Here is a 21,543-nt window from a genome sequence, read left to right as displayed (position 1 = left end):
CACCACACTCATATAGGAATCACTAACTGGCCCAAAATTTCACTCTTCTGACTATATAATTGCTATTCTTCAGATGAATAAATGAAAAATACAAAAGTCTGTATTCTTCAAAAGACCATAAAAAGTATTTACTCTTTGCACTTCTGGCTTACACACGCCAGTTGCCTGGAGCTGCCTCTGCTGAGTGTGGCTACAAGATCTGCAAGCATCCTGAGTGTCGGTTATTGAATACGTTGCACCGTCAAAACAAACGAGTGTGTTCTTGATGCGCAGTAACAGGTACAGTCACCTCTGCAAATTGACCATTGCACGACCCCCAAGATTTGGTTGAATTATCCAAAAGATTTAATTAAAAGTGGCAGAATAAAAACAGGTATTTTTTATCACCCGAGGTGGTGTGTAATGTTTCCCTGCTTGCTCTTGAAGCACAACTCAACCTGTATGCATCAACGAGCACGGACATGTTTAACACTGCCTTAGTGTTGAACCGTAAGGAAGATTTATGTTCTGGAGGTTCTGAAAAATAAAAGTAAAGTAAAGGCAAATGAAAGCAGCTTCATACCAAGGGAATCAGTGGAGCCATTTGAATTTCTTTTTTTTTCAAGCCTTAGTAGCCGCTGCTCGCATGAGGGGACGCTGTCGAGGCCGAATTCATCAAAGCGACATGCTTTTGCATTCGAATAAGTGTGTTTTTGTTCCATAGTAATATGTGGTTTCTTGCTTGGACATTGGAGTGCGTTTGAAAGTAAAAAAGTCAAATTAACTGATATTATGTGGTAGAGATTTGACTGTCATGTGTCTTTTTTTGTTGTATTGTGAAGGTAGCTGACATAAAATCGCCTTTTGTTATTTTTCTCTCGCAAAGGCGCACACCGGCTATTCCCTGATAAAGTACGAGCTTGCCAAGTGGCATCTTTTCAAGAAATGCTTACGCCATAACACCTTGCACTGCTATAGTGAGGTACCACAGAACATCGCGGAAGTCCACAAAGCTGTGGACTCGCTGGACTAAGATGCAAGTCCTACAACACCAGTTACCTGCTCGACATGCCACTCAGACACTTGACTGGTTACAAAACATATCTTGTGGGAGTTGTGCAGAAGACATTGTGTAGAAATATCTGAAGGTACACAAGAGGACTTCAAAGAAAAAAGGACAATACAACAGCCCACGCGGCACTACTTTCCTTCTGGGACTTCATACACGAGGCATGGACGGACCATTTTTGTATTTCTCCCTTTCTTCTATATTTACCCCATTTACCTATATATAATCTTTCAAGCCAGTAGTTCCTTTGCACGTACAAATTTATCGGTGAATTGCAGCGCAGATGTAGACAGCAGAATAGTCAAGACGACAGACGCGCACTTATTTTTAAGGAAAGCTTTATTTTCGGCGGCTCGTGTTTATAGCCGCCAGTAACCACAATGCACATGCGCAATTCAAACCCTTAGGAAGAAAGTTGACTCTTAGTCTGACAAGTGTACAGATGGTGCGCAGACTAGAGCACTGCACGGGCCGATTTTTGCTGCCCGGGCCCGTTTTTACATTGGGCGGCCCACCTGAGCCCGATCAAAACTTTTATGGCGAGACCCGGGCCCGGCCCGGGCCCGGAAATAATCTACGTTACGCGTTACGCGTCCGCCCCGGCCCGTCACCCATTTACCTTAAGCCCGAGCCCGGCCCGAGTCCGACTCGAAACCGGCCCGAACGCGGCCCGAGACCGAAAAATACATGTTTTTCAGAGTTGAGAAGCCCGAGAATATCTCGCAGAAAGCCCGAGCCCGGCCCGGGCCCGGGTCAAAAAGCACACGCCGTGCCCGAGCCCGGCCCGAGCCCGTGAAAAAACTCCTCTACCCGGCCCGGCCCAGCCAACGGGCCGGGCCGGGCCCGGGTTTTCGGGTAGCCCGAGCCCGTGCAGTGCTGTAGCGCCGACACAAAGCCAAGTCGCGAAATGTTTCCAGTCTCAATTATTTCACGTGTTATTTGATCACGACTTCTGCTGACAACAGCACACTGAGGAAACAATGGTTCACAGGCGCACGAACTGCCACGACATGCAAGCCAACTGTGACATATGTTTTTCTTGACATTATTGTATGAGTGTTCTCTCAGCCGGTCATTTACATAGCATCCTGTTTGACCTGCGTACTGTTTACCACAAGAAAGAGGGATACAAAATACCATGTTGCTAACATAGGTGACGAACATATTGTCGTGCTTTTTGTTACACTTGTGCGGTGCACTGCGACATTTCCTTTGATTACACAGATCTATAAGCTTCTGAGGTGCAGAGAAGACAACTTTGCAACCATCAGCAGTTTACATGATATTGTGAGAAAGCTCATGTATTTATGGTATGACAACTAGTTTATGTCTGTCAGATGCAGTTTGCACATATATCAACTACTAGGCGCATGCGCTTTTCTGAACAAAGGCCATGTGGTCATTGCATCTGACAGCCATAAAAACTGGCTTGGTCGGCTTGAATGTCATTGCAGTTCGTATGGCTCTGAACCGTCGTTTGCTCAGTGTACTGTTGTCAGCAGAAGCGGTGATCAGCTAACACGCTAAATAAATGAGGCTGAAAAGATTTCGCGACTTGGATTAGTGTCAGCACATTATCCGTACACTTGTCACACAAAAAGTTAACATTCCTAAAGGTGCGAATTACGCATGCGGAATGTGATGAGTGACGACTATAAACATGGGTCGCTGAAAATAAAGCTTTTTTTTTGAACTTAGCACACGTCTGTCCTCTCGTCTTTTCTGTCGTCCATATTGACACGTGTACATGTTTATCTTTGACCGGTGACCGCTTTTCACTGGCTAACAAATGTTAAACGTTATCGCTAGGCACAGGACGCGCCTGCATGCATCGTAACTTTCTCGAACGTTATCGATGCTTCTATCCGTTGTCTGTTGTCCCCAACGCTTACGTAATGTGATTGTATGACCGACGCGAATTGTCTAGCACTTTCTGGAAGACACGCGGGTACCAGGAAATAATCTGGAGCCTTCGAAGACTCATGTATAAAAGCCGACGCGTTTCGCCACTGGTCAGATTTCGACGATCGCTGACTGTGTTCGCCACTATCGTGCTTAGAGTGTAACTCGCTTTTGTGGGCACACGTTCGTCCAATATAGAATCAGTGTCGTCATACACAGTTTTACGACTGTTTGCTTCATCTCACTACTACGTGACAATATCTGTGCTGAAATTCACCTATATGTTGTACCAACAAGCCACAGTTATCACTTACTGATTGGAGCTTTCCTTCATCACGAATGAATTGTGGTTTTGGTACAGTGGTACAGTATGCACTTCATAGCTGTAGGTTTCTTGGTGTGAACCAACACAAATTTGGGGACATTTGTTGATTTTTGTTCTCTTCCAAGACTGTAGCACGGTGTAACAAGCAGTCGTGGCAATGCAAGGAAGCTTTATGTTAAAGGAATACAGGGTGTTTCAGCGAACACTTTCAAAATTTATTTAAGGTTGCCTGTGGCAGATAACTCATTTCTAGTTAATGAGCTGGTCTACTCGAAGAGGCGGACATTACTTGCACAAGAAATTGAAATGCATAATGGAATAATTAACAGAAACTCACTAATTAAGTTTTTAACTAATTGCCTGATGGCCCATGTTGCAATTTACAAATTGTAGCCGTGGAGTTCGCAAGGCGGATCCACTTGGAACGAATCCTCGGGATGACACCAGTTTCGAGATATTATTTCCCGAACTTTGCAGAGAAATGCATTGGCGTTGCAGTTAATTTTGTTCTTCAATGCATAAAGCGATGTTTTGTTTAGAACCTAACTGGAACGCCTGTGCATTTCTCCGCAATGTTCCTGAATTAATATCTCGAAACTGGTGTCATCCCGAGAATTCGTTCCAAGTGGATGCGCCTTGCGAACTCTACGGCTACAATCAGTAAATTGCAATATGGGCCATCAGGCAATTAGTTAAAAACTTAATTAGTGAATTTCTGTTATTTATTCGATTATGCATTTCAATTTCTTGTGCAAGTAATGTCCGCCTCTTCAAGTAGACCAGCTCATAAACTAGAATTGTGCCGTCTGCCACAGGCAACCTTTAAGGATTTTTGAAAGTGTTCGGTGAAACACCCTGTATATTGATGACAAAGTCTTCACTGCTTAGCTCAATAAAATTAGAAGTTGTGGGTTTTTGTTTATTCTGCTTTCCCTGCTCTTGTGTCCAAGCGTATGGCTATAATTGTTAGGTTTTACAGAAATTTGCTTTTGATGTTTTGCATTATTCTCCTGGGCAAGGCCACTAGTGGTTGCTTCACAGTTATGCGAAGCTTAATTTGTTTGTAAGCATTTCTATAGCCTGTTTTCGCAGTACACGTGGCTTCAGTTTTTCAGATGGGACTTCATAGTTTGAAGTAAGTGGTCATGGCTCTGCAGGTTACCGCATTACTCACTTGAAAACCAGTGAGGTCTCTGGATGCAAATAAAGCTACCGAGTGAGGCATGTGTGCATTACTCGTGCTGCTGGCCATCATCCGCGAAAGTGAAGGCTGGCTCTCAGTGCTTGGATGACTTCCTGTTACTCTACTCCCTGGGCTGTGTTGACTACTTCAGACATGCTGCCATGTCTGCAAGCCATTTCTGCAACTTTAGAGCCTTTTTACGAGAACCTCTGCGCACTGGACGTGCATGCTTCTGTCTTGCTGTTATAGCCAAAATGTAAAAGTGTTATGAACCACTTTGCAGCTTTTGCATTATGCAATAATTTCTACTTGCAGTCAGCATCTATATCCTGTGCTATGGACTACAGCAATACAGCAATCAGGCAAACTACCATGTTAAACACTTTAAATATTTCGGATTAGAGCGAGTTGGTACTTTATAATGCAAGACAAATCAGCTGTCCGTACAGGTGGTAAGATACACCAGAGATATACATAAAAGACTGCTGTATTTCACCAATTCTTGTTTCAAATTTTCATGCATATGCAACATGAAAGCTATCAGAATGCATAATCTGCAAAGCAACTATAAATTTAAGGGTTTGCAGTGATGTCCGCCGTTTCATGCTTACAGCACTGCTGTTATGTCTGGCTAAATATACTAAAATGTCATTTGAATGTTGCTATAACGTCACATACATGCGTTGCCTGAAAGCTCAAGTATCATTAGGCAACATCAAGATTACGTCGTCAGGAAGTTTGGCTGACGGTATGCCAACATCGTGGGCTCGGTGGCTGTGCCACAATACGGTTGTCTGATCCACTCGTCTTCGCCATGCAGGTGTTCGCACCCTTGATTATCTGCGTCATGCTCCCTGCTGTCTTTTTCGCGCCCTGGGCGACCGCGATAGAGCATGCGCGCTTGCATGGCACGTTTGACGGAGGGACATTCTGCGCAGCAACCACCCCTTTTCATATCTTCCGACTCAAGGCAACTTGGCTCTCAGCGTTGAATAGAAGGCCGCATCGTCAGCGACCACACTCAACGTGCCAACTACAAAGGAGCAGCCACCGTCCGCCGCACCCTGGGGGCTTGGTGGCTGTGCCACAACACAGGTGTCTAATCCGCTCGTCTTCGGCATGCGGGTTGGTACCGTTGGGCTCAATTCACAAAAAAAACAGCACCTGCTTTTTGGTCCAGCTTCCGAGCCCCCAGTGTTGCCTTGTTACCTGGATCGAGTGCTTTTATGCAGTTGGGTTCCTATTACTGATGTGCGGTGATATTGAGAGCAACCATGGCCCCGACAAGCTAGACGTGATCCTTGGCGAACTAAAGAAGATGTCTGCTAGCCAGAGTGAATTGGTAAATGAAGTGCAAGAGCTAAAGGGTCAACTGCTCTCAATGGACCGAAAATGACGAATCTGACTACGGGTGTCAGCGCCTTAGAAGCTCACTGCGAAAGTATATAAACACTCCGCAGTGATCTAGAGACGATTAAAACCACTTCAGCTGCAACGACTCGTTTAGTTAGTGGGCTAGAGGCTCGTATAGGTGACGCCGAAAATCGCTCCCGTTCAAACAACCTCCTTTTCTAAGGTTTGCCTGATACTAACTCCACTGAAACGTATTCGCAAACACAGGACCTAATCATTCGCCACTGCTCTGACCACATAGACACCCAGTAAAACCCTAAGTACACTGAACGCACCCATGGCCTCGGACGAAACTCAAAGGACAGGAAACGCCCGCTTATCGTTAAGTTTCGATCCTTTAAAGCTAAAGAATCAATTCTTTCTAAACATCCACAATTCAGAGGTGCCGACTTCAGAGTGGGTGAAGACTTTTGTGGCATGTTTAAAACTGCCGAAAACATCTTGTCGCTTTTGCCAGGGCGAAGCCTGTGTCGTTTTCCCTGAAATTTAAACATTTGCATATTGCCCGAAAACGTTGCGCTTTTATGAAGTTTCGGAATGTGTAAAGGAAATATCTTAACAATCAACTCATCCTTGCTGGTCATCGCGCTATCCCCCACCTACTCCTCGTGCCAACGTTTCAATATCAGTAATCTTTACTAACATTTGCAGCTTCCTGCCGAAACGCGATATCGTATCAAGCCTTGTAATATCGTCGGGCAGCAATCTACTTATATTAACCGAAACGTGGTTGCACAACGATATCACTTACTCAGAAATTCTGTTTCACCGGCTCAATTTCCATCTTTTGCGCGCCGATTGCAAAGATTCTCGCGGGAAGGAGTTCTAATTGCAGTCAGCGAACAATTGTCTTGTTCTGCCATTATTGTCGCGTCAGACTTAGAAATGTTTTGGATGATGTGCCGCGCTTCACCACTGACGCTATTAATTAGTGCGTGTTATAGACCACCTCGCAAAAGTCCCCTTTCCCCGAAAGCTTCACAATGCTTTAGATTAACTAGATTCAAAGCACCCAGAATCATACATCTTATCTTTTGGGGATTGCAGCTACCCAAATATCGAATGGAGTTATCCACCTCAGCCCATAGTTAGTCAAGAAAACCCGAATGACTTCATTGACGTTTGCCTTAATTCTAGCTTGACCCAAGTTGTATCCGAACAGACATGCGTCGCAGGGAAAGCAGCTAACAATCTGGACCTTGTGCTGTCCACTCATCCAAATAGCCCTAATTTCATCACATACCTGCGACCAATCAGCCACCATAAAGCAATCCATGCAAATTTTAACTTCTCATCGGAATTAAAACGAGCTTCCCACAAATCTATTAGGCTCTACAATAAGGGAAACTACGAAGCAATCAACACTGAAATAACGCACTTTCTGTCGGTCTTTGAAACGACCTCTCTTTCCAAAACTGTAAACGAGAAGTGGACCTTTCTCAAACATGAAATTGGCGAATTAACAATCAAATACATCCCGTGATGCAGTTTTAGAAAGAATAATCAAAAACCCTTTATCACAAAGACGCTAAAAAGGCTCGAAAACAAGAAAAGAACGCGCATTCCGTACAGCTAAGCGCCACGCAAACCCGCACGCGTCGGAAAAGTAGTATGAAGCTGAGCCCGCATACTTAACCGCGATTGGAAGTGCTATGCGCTCATTTTACGAATTAGGGCCACCAAAAATAATAGTGAATAACACAAAGATATTCTGGAAGGTGATAAACCCGAAGGAAGCACACGCTCTCACCCAAACAATGCACGTGAAATCATGGCTGATACCGACTGTGCAGACACCTTTAACACTGCATTTTCATCTGTTTTTACAGACGAATCTGACGCACCATGTGTTACATTACCACTTATTATTACTACAGCCATGAAAGTCATAACGCTCAGCCGTAGTGTAATTTCGTGCGTAATAGATAAAATAAAAAAATAATCTGCCTGCGGCATAGAAAACATCAATAAAAAATTTTTGATAGAAGCTAACTTAGCCTGTCCCAATATTTTCTGTTCATTGCTTTCGCAATCACTCTCTAAAGAATTCATTCCAGACGACTAGACAGTGGGAACGGTCGTTCCCATGCACAAAACAGGCAATATTGATTATCCTCTTATTATCGGCCCATTTCAATAACAAAGTATAACCTGCAAAATCATGGAACATGTCATTTACTCCCAAATCATACAATTCCTCATCGCGTGGATTAACGAATTCTTAAGGCATCGCCCTCAGTCTGTCTTCATTAATAACCAACCCTCCAACCCGCTCCCAGTCACCTCCGGCGTCCCGAAGGGTTCCGTCCTCCTTCCCTTGTTATTCCTAATTTACATTAACGACTTACCCCAGCCCGTGTCTTGTCATATCCGCTTGCTCGCTGACGGTTGCGTTATTTATAATTTAGTAACAAACCCCTTCTGACCTAGAATCCCTTCAGGCAAACCTAAACCACTTGCTGAACTGGTGTTCGCTGTGGATGATGACTCTCAACCCTAACAAATATAGGTACATGTTTCTTCACCGCCGTCGCAGCCCTTTTGTTTCGAATATACCGTTTCTAACTCCCCTGTTTCCCTCGTACAGTCTTAGAAATTCTTAGGTATCACCATTTCGGATGATTTATCTTGGCGTCTGCACGTGACTAACGTGATATCATCGGCTAATAAAACACTGGGTTTCTTAAAACGTCATCTGCGGGTAGCTCCTCCACACATCAGACTACAAGAATACATCTCACTCGTCAGAGCCAAACTGCAATACGCATCGGCCATCTAGAACCCTCATCAAGCAGATTCAACAAATGTCATCGAAGCTGTACAAAACGGGCTACCGGATTTATTCTTCTTAATACACTCGTAATACGACGTTATCATATCATCTCTAAAATTACAATCAGGTTTGTGTAATCTTTCTGCTCCGCGTCACATTGCCAGTCTTGTTTTGTATCGCAAGTTCTTTTATTCGCCCCAAGAGAAAGAGCCATACATCTGCGCACCCCCACCACGCCGATCCCAGCGCATCGGTCACCCTCTTCAAGTTTTGCGTCGACGCGCGCGTACTACTACCTTCATGAGCCCAATTTTTTTCACGAACAGCAACTGACTGGAACGGCCTTAACCACCATATCGCTGCCATAACCTGTCCAAAGACATTTTTAACTGCTGTAAACGCCTAATTCTAATAAACCACACCTCTTATGTAGCACCCCGAAGTATTTAAGGAAAATAAAGTGATGTGATGTGAACGGGTGCTGCTCAACGCTGCCTCAACGTTACGGCCCAACGTTGTCTGGCGATCAAAAATGCAGACATTAGCAGCATGTAGGCAACGTTATGCACCAACATTTGCGCACATTCACAGAACGTTACGGCAACACTCTGTGTTACTTGGAAAATGGCATGGTCTTCATGCTCATTGGCTTGTAGTATTTCTTTCGGTCACCGTGTGGTACCTCTGGGAATTAGCGTTAATGAAGAAGTATCACATTTTACTTTGATGAAGGAATAAAAAGAGACTAACTACCCTGTCTAGACAATGCACATGCACTGTGTTTCGATATCACACTCAATTGAGTCATACATATCTCGTATTAATACCGTTGATTATGTTACTGACTGAAAAATTGAGAATAGAACGAAGCTGAATAAAGCAAGACAATTCAGTGTTAAATGTAACAATATGGTCAAACATAGTCGCTAATCCTTGGGTGTCACCTTTTTATAAATTATGGAGCTAGAAGAGCATTTTAGGAAATTCTGAACATAGTGTATATAAACTTGCATGCCATCCAAGTTCGTTCGCTCAAATTCAAACATTATACATTGCCATGGTTCTACAGCATTTTCGAGTGAGATAAAATGCCTAGCGATGTCCACAAAGCACAACCCCCTGTGTCTTCCGTAAATGTCACTATGCAATATTTGGCAAGTGTAGCACGGGCGTTAATACATATCACACTGTAGCTCACGAACGTAATGCAAAAACGGTGTATTTTTCTGCCTTCTCTATTACGGGTTTATTCTGAGCAACAAATTTTGTGAGAAACATGACATAGGAAAATCTGTCTCTAGCAAAGAATCTGTGTGCGGCCTAGTGTCTTCACATTAGACAAAAACCGCAAAATTATTCCTTTAGGCTTAGACACTAGCCGGATAAATCGGCCCAGGCAGCGTCGGGCTGAGTCGTGCACAAATATTTCGGGGCTGGACTGGATATGGTCCAGCTTTGAAACCACCAGACGGGGCTCGGTGGGTCAACGCATGGCACGCTAGGCCTACGGCTGAGGGCCGGCCAGGAACACCAGCCCGTGAATGCGCTAGAGCACTGCACGGGCCGATTTTTTTCAGCCCGGGCCCGGCCCGGGCCCGTTTTTACGTTGGGCGGCCCGCCCGAGCCCGATCAAAACTTTTATGGCGGTACCCGGGCCTAGCCCGGGCCCGGAAGTAATCTACGTTACCCGCCCGGCCCAGCCCGCCACCCCTTTACCTTAGGCCCGAGCCCGGCCCGAGCCCGACTCGAAACCGGCCCGAACCCGGCCCGAGACCGCAAAATAATGTTTTTCAGCGTTGAGACGCCCGAGAATAACTCGCTGCAAGTTACATGCACACCCCCAGAAAGCCCGAGCCCGGCCCGGGCCCGCGTCAAAAAACCCGAGCCCGGCCCGGGCCCGGGTTAAAACGCGCACGCCGTGCCTGAGCCCGGCCCGAGCCCGTGAAAAAACTGTTCTACCCGGCCCGGCCCGGCCCACGGGCCGGGCCGGGCTCGGGCTTTCGGGTAAGCCCGAGCCCATGCAGTGCTCTAGAATGCGCTACATGGCCATGGCTTGGTGCATTTGCATGTGCATTTGTTTTCTCCACGTTGTAAATCAATCGTGGATTGAAATTTGGCACAACAAGCGCTAAGTTAGCTTTGGAGATATGGCTTACATCCATGGCACCGTATAGGCATGTAAATTACTTGAAAAAGCTTCATGGTACTAGGTTCAAATAATTGTTGCACGGGTGCGATGCTCCATTATTTGAAAACATCCATTCATGTGCCCCGTATTTTTTCTTTATAATTTGGAATCACGCTTAAAGAAGTACATAAGGTAATCAAATAAACCATACAGGTTGTCAAATATGTTAGACAATGTGACGCATTCATTTCGATGCAGTCCGTGCAATATTATTCACCCATATTCAGAAAAGCTCGAAGCTAGAAGCACTGCAATAGGCTAAGTGCAACGTGAAAGCAATGAGCTGTGCCCTGAGCATCGTTACTTTTGCACAGGCCTTGTCTGTTGTCAGTGTTCTTTACTACTTTTAAAAAGTCTTTAAGAAAGTCAGATAATCATGTAAATGATTATCTGACTTTCTGACTATCTGAAAGACTGCAAGAATCTGAGCACCACTAGACCACTAAAGTAAAAATTTCAACATATTCCTTCAAAAGAAGGAAGGTAATGTGGTAGAAAAGGCACTGGCTCAAGCTACAGGAAAATGCCAGGAATTTGTGCTGGATAAATTGCCAAGAGTCACATATCACACATATGTCGTCTGAGAGAGCAGCGAGCTGAAGTCTGACGTTAAAAAGACAACCAAAAGCTCATTTCAGCGCTAATTTCCCCTTTAGAGATAATAAACTAGGAATGCTTGGATACCTCTACCACAATATTAAGAAGCTGAACACCTGCCCAAAAGCCAAGGAGAAAGTGACGTCGGGTTTCTGAGTCATTGAACCACCGTGTATAGGATTTAAGGTTGACGAAACCGTTCCTACAGGAATATCGATTTTAAGTGAAGTTTATGGCAGTATATCATTAAAATGAATTAGTATGAAAGTCAATCCACTGCCAGGGCACCTAAAGGATGCTTGGAAGGACACTACTGCAAGGCATGATTACAAATTTTCAACATCGGGAATTTATTGCTAAATGTATACAGCAAAGTTTTGAAAACCTGAATAATAAAGTTAGGTTGTTTCTTACTGCATGTATTTATTCCGCCTCATGCAAAAATAATTCTTCCAAGCTAAATCGTATAAGAACATCGATGTATTCCACCGCGACCGATAATAAGACTAAATTAACAAAGCGGTAGACAAACGGCATACAGGGGGCAAGAAGGAAAAAAGATACCCCGCGCTTCGTTGTGCTTGTTTCTTCCCCTCTGCGTACCGTGTTTGCAATGTTTTTTGTTGTTGTTGTTTTTTTTTTTCAAAATAATCGTGCATCAACGAGCCCAGTTGAACACAGTGATGATATGCTCTGAAACTATGACAGCGTCCATCGAAAAAGAACTTGCCAAACATATTTTTTATGCTATAGTTGATAAATATTCAAAAACCAAGTGTCAAAAAAGAAACCGAAAAATTTACTTCGTTCTTCCTAGTTCAGTGCCGATATCCAAATCTCAAAAGATTTCATTCATGTCATTATGGGTACTTACGTAAATAAGAAACACTGCATTGTACGGTTAGCCAGCTGTTCCTTTTTCGACAATGCTCCATGGCTTCATCTAACGTTGTTTGAATTCAGCGATATAATTGAATGAAAGGGGGGGGGGTTGAGTGGGGCGGTGAAAGACAAACAGAAACATCCCGAGAGCGACGGCAGCCACTGTTCTGTTGCTGTCCGCTTAGCGGCATTAGAAGCTGTGCACGTCCCTTCAGTCGTTCCTCTACATTGACGTCCCTGGGAACACCACCTAGATAGCACAAGGCCTACACATTCCGATCCATGACATCAGGCTGACTGGCCCGACTGCCATAGAATCTAATGGGGATGCTCCCGTGTAAGCAGCAGTGATTTTGACATCACTGCTTTCGTCACGCCAGCTTTGGCAATAAAAATTTCGGGCCAGGTGGCATGCCGCCATAGATCGGAGTGTGTAGGCCTGTGCTATCTAGGTGGTGTTGTCCCTAGCCGCTGTTATATCGGATGCGTGTCCACATTTGTAAACTTACTAACTTTCCACTGATGCGTCGCCTCACGCAGTGACGAAGCAGTTGCGGTTTATTTTTTTTGCTTACGTCATGTAGTTTTAGATTAGTAACTCGCTATTGTGTAGGTAGCGATTGTACCTGTTGCATACGCAGACTTGTACAGGTTACAGAAAAAAGCAGCTGAGTCAAATACGTTACTGAAATTATAAGTATTTACAATGACAACATGATACGCAGATTGGAGCAACTCAAGACTGATTTGGTTCCTTTTAGGTTATTTGGATTCCCACTTGTATTAACAATGCACAGACACGAAAAATAGAATGAGCTGGCCTGGTTATTTCATTGCGCCCGTTCATCACCATGCAAGAGATGGCTTTCAAACATTCCTCAAGTACACGAAAGGTGGTGCTTCAAGAAAGTTATCGAATGTAATTGAATGGGACTACTGCTTCAAAACTTTGCCTACTGAACTTACTAATATTTGAATTGCATATGTAAATAGGCTCATTGTTATCTCAGGTCTGAAAAAGCCCCTTGGGTATCCTGAATGTTGAGCAACATCTACTTCATTTACCATTTTTGTCTGACAAAACTACTAGAGATTATCTGTTAACCTTAACTCAGAGAATTTTCTAGAGCTTCATAACTCACTGAAGTTAAGGAAGGACCAACAAAGGGTAACAATTTTTTCACATAAAAATTGCTGTTATGATCAAAATTTGTTCAGTTTTCGCACAGCTCTTCAATTTTTATTTAATTTGGCCTCTGTGCCACGCTAGACATGTATCTGTGCTACATCACCGCAAAGCGCAGCGTCTTCAGAGGTTGCGATCAGAATGTTTTGCGCATGCCTGAAATTTATGGTCGTGGAAATACACAATATTCATAAGGCAGAGAGCGCATGTGTGATGTGACATTCTGTCAAGCCTAATAGTTTGTACAAATATCTCAACGCACGTCTGCCAGATGGCATCTTTTGATTTGCACATTGCCTGGGCTTGGCGGTGCATGTAGTTTTTGTTTTTATTCTCGAATATTCATCCTATTGACGTGTTTGTCTAGTCTATTGTGTGTGGCAGTTTTTTCACTTGAGTGGACGTCCGAAAAATCAACATGCCTATCATAGCGAGTTCGAGAAACAAAATTGCGGTAGATTTAAAACTTCGTCCTGTTTAGGTTAAATATGCTGACGACATATGATGAATAGCTAAAAGATGAAGATTCTAAAGATTGGCTTATCAATTTCTGGTTCCTTTATTGTGAGGAAAAACATTCCTTCAACAAACTGAAAAATTCGACGAGCACGCATAGGTCGTACAAAGGTAAAGTACCAACAAACGTTGTGCGGGAGATGACATTAAATTTCTAGTAAGGTAGTGCGTTGGGCGAGTTGGTGCATAGCTGGGCCGGCTTTCTAGGCCGGCTTGCCAAGAAATATACGTCGCTTTCTTACGTTGAATAACAACATCTGAAACATATAAAGAGTGGCATTGCCCAGTGTCTAAACTATTCTCCCGTCCTGATGAGCGCTTGGCGCTCTCTCACCATCTCTGTCCCTTGCGCCCCCCCCCCCCAAAAAAAAAACATTGTGATCAAGATATCGCCCCAACGGTTGTGCTCCTGCTTCTGTAAACTTCGCACTAGAAGCAGATTCAAGTGATCTGCTCATTTTTCAAACAGTAACCTAACGACTGCGAAAAAGGTTGCGGACCTTCCATGTCAGTGTACTCTTGTTTAAACAAACATAAATATGTGATAACGAGATGTTTAAGTCTATGGAGCACCAAGAACAAACTCAAAAAATCACGATGAGTCGCGCGAGAGACATGACTAAACGCAGCAGGTGTATTAGCGGAATAAGTTTGCCAGTTGTATTAACACTAGCGTGGCCAAGTGCAGTGGTAACGGAAGCCGGTACAGCGATACACAGCTAGAATGAGCGCCGCAGTAAACTTGTGTTGAAAAATGCACGCCAACGTGTATTGTTTCTCGTCATTGGCGTAAGCACGATTCCTTGGTGCGATCGAAGGAAAGAAAATAGTACTTCAACAAGCACTTTTTTGCCTAGCTCACCACTGTTCCAAGAAATATATATATATATATATATATATATATATATATAGAATATAAGAAACCCATAAACAAAGGCACCAAGGACAACATAGGGGAAATTGCTTACACTTACTAATTGAATGAAAGAAATGAGAAATGAATGCAAACGAAAATGGAGGCAACAACAACTTGCCGCAGGTGGGAAACAATCCCACATCTTCGCATGATGCCTGCCATCCTTTTACCGATTGTGTGCTACCGCGGTGCCGTTTTCCCCATCCACTTTCTGGGGTATTTATGTTTGTACTACTATAACTAACCCTCGGAGTGTTAGCAGGCCCCACCACTCACAAACATGGGCGGCGGATTATCCTTTCTGGCGCAGACGTCACGAGTACGTGATCTTTTCCGGTAAAGGCAACTGGTAAATTAACCCACACATGGTACCTGAAGGCATCAATGTTGCCGGATTCGAGACCCTTCTTATGTTATAAACGAGAATAGAGAGAACGGAGAGGGCCGATGTTTAAAAATCGTATCATAACAAGCCAACCAACGAAGACAACAAGGACAACATAGAGGAAATGACTTTTACTTAACAATTGAATTAAAGAAATGGTAATCTAATGGAAATGAAAATGGATGAAAAAACGAGTTGCTGCAGGTGGGGAACGATCGCACGTCTTCCCATTACGTATGCGGTGGTCTTACCAAGTCAGCTAACGCGGCACCGTTTTCCCATCCACTTTCTGTGGTGTTTATATTTTTACGACTAGAACTAACCCTGGGAGTGTTAGCTATCGCCAGCACTCACTAACCTTGGCGGCGGGTGATCCTTTCTGCGGAAGGCGTCACGAGTACGTGATCTATTCGGGTGAAGGCAACTGGTCACTAAACCCACACATGCTACACGAAGGCGTCAATGTTGCCGGATTCGAGACTTCGGTTATGTTTTGTACGAGAAGAAAGAGAACCGAGAAGCCCAATATTTAGTAATCATATTATGTTCCTACGCGCCAGTAGGAACATGACAAAAGCAGAACGTATTCGACACAGCTTGAAGGCCCTTGTCGTTCAAGATAACGATGCCTGCGATACTCTTACCAATTGTGCGCTACGGCGGTGCCGTTTTCCCCATCCGTTTTGGGTACCGCGTCCCCACAACATTGCGCATCTTCCGGTGAGGCTGATAAACCTGATCTACAGGCTCTCATACGCACCATCATAAGTGAAGAGCTTCACAGTCAAGATACGACCTTCCCTTATGTCTATCACCAGTACGCACTTTCTGTACTACGTTATCAGAGTATAATAATCAGCGTAGAATAGGCGTGACTGCCTTATGCATCGCGTGCACTCTTTCCACCACTCCGTCAAATCTGCGGGTACGCTGATGTCTGGTAGCGCCGACTCCAACGTCTGTCGCTGCCTTCAACCAAACTCCTGCGATGGGACTAGAGCCATTGGCCGCCCAATGTCAAGCTGATGCACATTGATGGTTCGTATGCCTAGGAACTGCCACACACATGAAGCAGTCAGACAACCTGACGACTCTACTTTATAGACAAGGCCAGCTGCACGAAAAATAAAAACTGTACTTGATGTGTCGCAGAACGTAGACCACAAGGGACATGCGTCGATGACGTAGGAAATGACACTTGTGGAGATTGTGCAACGGTTCCCAAAGGCACATTAATGTCTCCTGTGCATAAAGACGTCGACTCACGTACACAACGTTGTGTGCACTTAACAACCGGACATTGAAGAATTGAGTTGCTTCCCGTCACCAGATGCTCCGTGCTGACTCCTGGCGTGCTGCTGGAACGCACGCCAGCTTTGTGGCGGACTGCTGCGTCAACCCGGCGGCCTTGTCGCACTTTCACGGTGCGACGGTCACGCTCACGGAGTCGGGTGCCCTTGCGACCCGTCAAAGCCGGCTAGCGCGCTCCGACCCGAGGCTACCACTACGCTTCTTCTACTTTGTCCACTGCAATTAGAAACCGAAACTTGAATCTCCTTCACATGCTTCCCCCATCTTTCAGAAAGTTGTTCGCAACAGAAGACGGTCATTTGGTAAGTAAAGCTCGCATGCCAATAACAGTTGTCTTCCAACATCCCCCGATATCTCGCATGTCTGAGGTTCGGCTGAATCGTGGTACATCCCTATCCTAGCAGGCTCGCGAAGAGTCATAGGTTTGGGGCCCAGGGGCTGAGCCCCCAGTAAGAGAAACATGGCGAACAGACATTGTCTATATCGCGTGCATGTCTTTTCACATGCGGCATTTACAGACACCAAACATACAAGAACACATAAAATACTCAGGCATATAAAGAGCAGGCTTTGTTATTCTATTCTAACCGTCCCTGTATATGCGCTATAGTTCGTTATGGTGTGGCTGTCCGTTTTCACCCGACAGCCGGCTATCTCCAGGGGCGTCTCGAGGAGGTGCACTCACGGTACTAGACGGCCGGCGGGCGTGTCGCCTTGTGTAACTGCTGGCGCCATGGCAAATGGGAGTCCCTCCCATTTGCCATCGCGCCAGCAGTTCTGGGGCACAAGGGACGCAGCAGGTCCACTGGCGACAACCTCCACTGTCTTCTGCCAGCGTAATTTTTCCGGCAGCATTGTTGGAGGCCACGCGATATGTTGCGGTACCGCCGGCAGGCGGGACCGCATGCAGGGGCACCAGGGCGGACCGTCAGCAGCCCGGAGTCGTCCCCTGGTTTTGCTGAGTCCTCAAAGCAGGTACTCTAGCGGAGTGGTAGTTGCGTTGGCTGGTGCTGCCGGGCCTCAGGGACAGGCGCCTAAGCTAACCGGTGGCCGTCTTGGTCGCCACCGGGGCACGTAACTCCACATAGTCGCAAGCCGGCGCCCGTTCTTAGGCCCCATCCAAATCGAAGCGTAGCGCGCGCTTTTCTCACTTGGCACCCATGCTGCACCACCCTGCACCAAAGCCGTACCCTGTGCTCCAGTATCGACAAGAGCCGTAACTTCTCTGATGCCGTCGACGCGGACCTTGAGTGTTGGGAGCAGGCTTGTTTGAAATTGCATGGATTGATGTTGGGCTTGGGGGCAGTTCTTATATCCATAGCCGGAGCACACACACGCAAAGCATCCGCGTCTTAGAGCAGCCGGCTCCTGCGTGCAGGCTGCAGCCGACGAGTGGCGACTAGAAGTCTCCTGCAACTCCACCGCCTGGCGTACGAGAGTGATGATATCGGCCTGGTGTGTGTGCAGGGACAAGTTTTCCGCGTGTGTCAAGTCGTGTAGCCCATCGATGACGTACTGCCTGGCTGCCGGAGAGGGCCAGGGTATGTCGCATGCTTGTAAGAGGGACAGCTTGTCGTAAATGTAGGGTGTAGGTCTTCGGTTGAAACTTGGCGTGACCGCATCGTCATGACACGCGCGCCATAAGCTCTCGGAAGCGGTGGAAACGCGGCCGTTAGGGCCGCGCTCCAAGTTGGCCATGTGGTGTAATCGCACCCTTGGAATCGACGCCATGCTTGGGCGGATCCTCGAAGACGGCCTTCGGCAACGGATTTTTTGGTAGCCTCTGCCCAGGAGTACTTGAGAGCGACCGAGTTGACGATAGTGAGCCAGGTGGTAGGGTCATCTTTAAAAGCATGAAAACATGGACTTTCGTTATCATAGAGCGATGCGAGTGTGGCGCACCGAAATCCGGATGTCTATAGCTGTTGAGTAAGCAGGGACATGGCTTGTTAAATAGCGACGCTGGATTCCTGCTGCGGAGCTGTCGTAGAGGCTTGGACGCCGTCCGTGGATGGCCCTGGTGGCACGTCCGAGGGTGTACGTCCCCTTAAAAGTCTCAAGGACACAGGGACGTCGGGGTCTCCGAAGGAGTCGTGGTTTAGCGACTGCGTCATTGTAAGAGACGAGAGCAGACACAACACCCGTTACTTGAGTAAGCTGTTCTATTCTGCTTCATCCTTCACTTTTTCCATCCCGTCTCCGAGCCACGGACCAGCTCTTAATTACGGTATGTTTGTACGCATCTATCGCTGCCTCTATCTCTGTGTATATTACTGTTTGCCAGCCTACCTGGGTCACAGGGTTGTTTCTGGTGGAATTGTCAACGCATGGGGCTGCTGTGGTATGGTAACGGGGTTCGAAATAAAGCCATCGTACTAACCTGGCTGCCTCAGTATGTGGCACTGTGTACCGCTCTTCAAACACTTCTTTCCACGCCAACATATGGGTGACTGTTCGACGCAGTACAATCTAGATACGGCTGTTCGGTAAAACACTTTGACACCGATTAGAAAACTGAGTATGTGCCACTTGGTCAGCGCTGATCTTCACTGAAGCTGCAAAAGGATGGAAAGTTGGGCGAGTTGGTACGGTAACATATTCTTGGGTAGTTCTTTCCTGTCTTCTTCCACCACCGTCGGTGTCTTCTTCGCACTTATACCAAGAATATGTTTTCAATGAAGCTCTTTCAAGCCAAATTGAGTGACAAAAAAGATTCTGTAAATTTCTGCAATGTTTAGCGTAATCTAACCCATATAACAAGGGTGGCTCAAAGACAGAAACCCAACGCAACGCAACAATTGCAATATGTACGTGCTGCTTTTCAAGGAACGCTTTCCCCGCCATCGCTTTAGGGAGCTGCACCATGAATGCGCTGGGCTTGTGGGCAATTGAACACCATTAAAATATATCCAGCCTAAAGCACCTTCATCGGCGAATTGTTTGCCTCTGCAATATATATACAGGGTGTCGCAACTGCCTTGCACCAAGATTTAAAGATACTTCACGTAGCAACGTAGCCACGTAGCTGGACAGAACCAAAGCAATGTTCTTGGTCGTCATTTGGTGATACTCAGACTGTTTCCACATTGCGCCTTATTACATAGTCCTAATTATTTATTCAATTTCTCAATACTCCAATTATAAAAACACTCGGTACAGCTTTCAGTTGCTAAATACGTGCAGCATAAAAGCGTTTTTTCCGAGCATGAGTCAAGCCTGCGAATAAACTGAAAATTCCCGCGGGACTAGCCGCTCGACGCACTTTGCGTGCATTCGCGGGCTTCATTAAAGCTCGTAAAAAATTATTTTGTGTAGCGCGTATTGAGCAACAAAAAACTGTATCGGGGGTTTTTACGATCGATGCAAATGACAGCAATGAATATGTGAGTGTGGCACTAGAACTCCAAATTCCCGCGGGACTAGCCTCTCGACGCACTTTCCGTGTATTTCCCAGCTTCTTTATAGCTCGGAAAAATACTTTTATGTGGTTCGTCTTGAGCAACGGGAATGTGTATCAGGAGTTTTTAGGATCGATCCACATGACAGCAATGAGTATTTGAGTGGCACTAAAGCTTAGCCAACAGATGTTTTCCATCATCAGCGCCACCGTACCTCTAAGACAAAGACTTGACCTCTCCTGCCTATCGACTGTGTTTCAAGGCTACCCAGGCCCTGATATTGTTATAAGGGACTTCAATGGTCATCATCCTTACTTGGGAGTACTGCAATGAAGTATTTTAGTAGCAACTTGATCGACTTCATAGGCACTGAAGATTTGACTGTCATCAACGATGGGTAGCTCCCCTACATGCGCGGCACTTCCTGTGGCAGTTGCTTAGACCTCAGTTTTGTATTCTAATTCCTCCTGCCCTCGTCAGCCGGTGCTCGGACGTAGAAACGCATGGAAGTGGTCATATGTCCACATATGTGCAGATGAAGTGGTTTGTGCAATCAACGCTGTAGTGCCCAAGTAACGCAAAATGTTGCCGTAACGTTCTCTGAATGTGCACAAATGTCGGCGTATAACGTTGCCTACATTCTGCTAATGTCCTCTTTTTTGATCGCCAGACAACGTTGGGCCTTAACGTTGTGGCAGCGTTGAGCAGCACATTCACGACGTTATCATAACGTTAACAGAACTTCCTGGCAACGTAATGTGGATGTTGCTTTTGTCACTTGAGCTTTCAGGCAACGTACGTATGTGACGTTCAAGCAAAACTCAACTGACATCGCAGAATATTTGTAGACATACATGACAGCAGTGCTGTCAGCATGACACGGCTGACAGCACCGCAAACCCTTAAATTTATATTTGCTTGACAGATAATTTACTCTAGTAGTTTTCATGTTGCATATGCAGGAAAATGAAACAAGAATTAGTTAAAAACAGCGTTTCTTACGTATATATCTTGTGTAGCTTACCAAGATATCTGTGTACCTTACCTTGTGGTAAGATACACTATATACGTAAAAGAATGCTGTTTTCACCAGTTCTTGTTTACATTTTCATGCATATACGACATGAAAACTACTAGAATGCATTATCTGTCAAACAAATATAAATTTAAGGGTTTGCGGTGCTGTCAGCCGTGTAATGTTGACAGCACTGCTGTACGGGCAGCTCATCTGTCTTGCACTATATATAGTACCAATGCGCCCTAAGCCAGAATCTTTAAAGTGTTTCACATGGTGGTTTGCCTGACTTGTCTTGCTGTTGTCCATAGCTAAGCATATAAATGCTAACTGCAAGTAAAAGTGCACAATGCAAAGCTGCGAAGTGGTTCATAAGGACAATTTTTCATTTTGGCTATAACAGCAAGAGAAGCAGCATGCACGTCCAATGTGCAGAGGTTCTCGTATAAAGGTTCTCGCAGCAGGAAAGTAAATATATTCCACAAATGTTCATTTTCTTAAACAT

At 45.4% G+C, this 21,543-nt stretch overlaps 1 protein-coding gene across 1 annotated transcript in view; it reads right to left on the bottom strand.

Annotated features, from left to right (window-relative positions):
• Window positions 1-21,543, bottom strand: part of LOC125945770 (uncharacterized) — a 121,896-nt gene that overhangs the window by 33,145 nt on the left and 67,208 nt on the right. The window lies entirely within an intron of this gene.

The sequence above is a fragment of the Dermacentor silvarum genome, chromosome 5, assembly GCF_013339745.2.
Source record: "Dermacentor silvarum isolate Dsil-2018 chromosome 5, BIME_Dsil_1.4, whole genome shotgun sequence".
In the NCBI taxonomy this organism is placed as follows: Eukaryota; Metazoa; Arthropoda; class Arachnida; order Ixodida; family Ixodidae; genus Dermacentor; species Dermacentor silvarum.
This window is presented reverse-complemented; position numbering and strand designations above follow the sequence as displayed.